This window comes from Triticum aestivum, chromosome 3A, assembly GCF_018294505.1.
Source record: "Triticum aestivum cultivar Chinese Spring chromosome 3A, IWGSC CS RefSeq v2.1, whole genome shotgun sequence".
Classification (NCBI taxonomy): Eukaryota; Viridiplantae; Streptophyta; class Magnoliopsida; order Poales; family Poaceae; genus Triticum; species Triticum aestivum.
Window position 1 is genome coordinate 249,220,250 of NC_057800.1, and position 3,374 is coordinate 249,223,623.

Sequence of the window (3,374 nt, forward strand, 5' to 3'; positions counted from 1 at the left end):
TAGACAAGGTTGCTTCTTCGTGGACCCTTCGTGGGTGGAGCCCTCCGTGGACTCGCACAACCGTTACCCTTCGTGGGTTGAAGTATCCATCAACGTGGATGTACGATAGCACCGCCTATCGGAACCACGCCAAAAATCTCCGTATCTCCAATTGCGTTTGCACACTCCAAACTCCTCCCTTTACCTTCATATGCAATTGTTTTACTTTCCACTGCTATCCTCTTAGAATTGCATGTGTAGGTTGATTGCTTGACTTGTGCTAAGTTGCTAAAATCTGCCTAGAACTAAAATTGGGAAAAGGCTAGATTTTTATTTGGTCAAGTAGTCTAATCACCCCCCCTCTAGACATACTTTCGATCCTACAAGTGGTATCAGAGCTTTGGTCTCCATTTGCTTTGATTTCCATAGCTTTTGGTGGTCATAGCCTTGGTTTCACAACCTAGGAGAGTATGGCGTCTAGCGAGGGAAATTACCACCGTAGAGGTCCTTACTTTGATGGTACAAATTTTGCTAGTTGGAAGCATAAGATGAAAATGCATATTCTTGGACATAACCCCGCCGTTTGGGCTATTGTGTGTATTGGCTTGCAAGGTGAATTCTTCGATGGTAGAGAACCAAACCGTGAAGCTATCGTAGAAGAATTGAAGATGCTACAATATAATGCTCAAGCTTGTGATATTCTCTTCAACGGATTATGCCCCGAAGAATTCAACAAAATCAACCGTCTTGAGAATGCAAAGGAAATTTGGGATACTTTGATTGATATGCACGAAGGTACCGAATCCGTCAAGGAATCCAAATTGGACGTGCTTCAAAGTCAGCTTGACAAGTTCAAAATGAAGGATGGTGAAGGCGTTGCTGAAATTTACTCTAGGCTTGCTCTCATCACAAATGAGATTGCCGGCTTAGGAAGTGAAGAGATGACCGATATATTCACCATCAAGAAGATCCTAAGAGCCTTGGATGGAAAATATGATACCGTGTGCACATTGATCCAAATGATGCCCAATTACAAAGATCTGAAGCTAACGGAAGTTATTGGAAGAATTGTTGCTCATGAGATGTCACTCAAGGATAAGGAAGAGCTTCACAACAAGTCAAGTGGTGCTTACAAAGCCTCGTGTGATGCTTCCACATCATCAAGTGAGAAGCAAATCTTCAATGAAGAATTGAGTCTAATGGTGAAGAACTTCAACAAGTTCTACAAGAGTAGAAGCAAGGAAAGAAGTTCCAAGTCAAGGTCCTATAATGACAAAATATCTTCTAGTCATGAGAGTAATTGCTACAATTGTGGAAGAGCCGGACACTACTCCAATGAATGTACTCCCCCCTACAAAGGAAGAGAAGATTCTCCCAAAATAAGGAGTAGAAGAGAAGAATCACCATCAAGAGAGAGGAGTAGAGATGATCGTTATGAACAAAGACCCTCTCGGAGAAGCAAGGACTCGGAAAGGAAGGACAAGAAGTCATCAAGGAGCTACACGAAAAGAAGACATCAAGCTCATGTTGGTGAATGGGTATCCGGTTCCGACTCCGACAATCACTCCGACTCCGAATATACTCAAGATGAAGGTGTTGCCGGACTAGCACTTGTGACAACCAACTCCCTTGACATATTTGACTCACCAAATGAAGGAATTGGGAGATGCTTCATGGCTAAATGTCCAAAGGTAACACACCCCGAGTATGTTGATTTCAATAGTGATGAAGATGATTTGCTAGGATATGATGATTTACTTGTTGACAACTCTAGTTATGAAAACTATAATGAGCTTGCTATTAATCATAATAATCAATATAAAACGAATGACGATGATAAGAAGGAGATTGAGCATCTAACTAAAGAACTAAACACTCTTAAGTTAGCTCATGAAACTACCTTGGAAGATCATCGAGAACTTTTAAAGACTCATGATAAGCTACGCTTTGAAAAGCTCAACCTTGAGAAAGAACATGAGTTTTTAAAGGCAATCAAAGATGATCTTCGCAAGAAAAGTTCTTCTTACATTGCCAAGCGTTTACTCTTGTCTACTTACATGCCACAAGTTAAATCTAGCAACAAGAACAAGAAAGATTCTTCATCTAGTAGTAACAACAATCATGCTAAATCCAATGTTGTTGCTTCTAGTAGCTCTCTTGATTCCACTAATGATTCTCTTAGCCAAGTTATACTTGAGCAAGAAAATAGCTTATTGAAGGGAATTATAGAGAAAGGTGTTTACAAGATCCTTGCCGGAAGCAAGCAATTTGAGGAAATTGTACGCAAGCAAGGAAGACACCGGAGGAATCAAGGTGTTGGTTTTGAACGAAAGTTCAATGCCAATGGAGTTGAGTGGGAAGAAGATCAATACCCCAAGATGAAGTTTGTTCCTCAACAAGAGAAGTATGATCCTACTTCTTTCAAAGGAACACAATCTCAAGATGATCTTCCACCAGAAGACCACAAGCAAAAAGGAAAGGACAAGCTTCAAGAGGAGATTGATGCATTCGAGGAAGCTCCCAAAGCCTTGGTCAAGTGGGTTCCCAAGACTACATCAAGTTCTACTTCATCAAGTACAACTACAACTCCAAGGATTCCCATCAAGATGGTGTGGATCCCGAAGAAGAAGAACTAGAGAGTTCTTGAGGGTGACTCCGCGAACATACTTCACTCCTATCATTTTGGCGAGGACAAGTGCAAACAACTTTCGTATCTTGCACTAGTTCAAGGAGTCACGAACCCTTTTGTTGGTAAGATAAGGGACAAGGTAACCTAATGCTTCCACGGAGATCATCTTGTGTACACATCACTCTATGTCTATGGATATCCTTGTTTGTTCCTTGTGGGACTAACCCATGTAGGTATTGAAAGTGCAACCCACTCCAAAGGATTGCTTCGAATGATCTACATCAACATTGAGCATCCACATCTTCAACACCTACATGAAGTCATCATCGACAAAACCCAAGGTTAGTTGATCCCTCTTAGGAGGAATATCACATCTAGGGGGAGCTTTACTCTAATCAATTGAGCTAAAGCAACTCTAATGGTGTGAGTACAACAATGCTCTATGTAAAAGTGGTAACCCCACTTGTGCTTAAGCGATGAGTATGACCTACGATCAAATGTTCTCATTTGACTCGTAAGTCAATATACTCATATATAGATGACCTAGTCATCGCAAATTGCTTGATAGATGCTAGAGTGATTGTGCATGCTTTGTCACATATTTCTTTTGCCATCTTATTGTGTGAGCATGTTGGTTGCATATTTTACTCATTCGAGGACATCCATTTGTTGCTTTGATTGTTTGGCCTTTTTCTCTTTTGCCAAATGGATGGACAAGAATGCCTAAGAACTCCATCTAGCTATCTATGCTTTTCTCGTCTCAAAC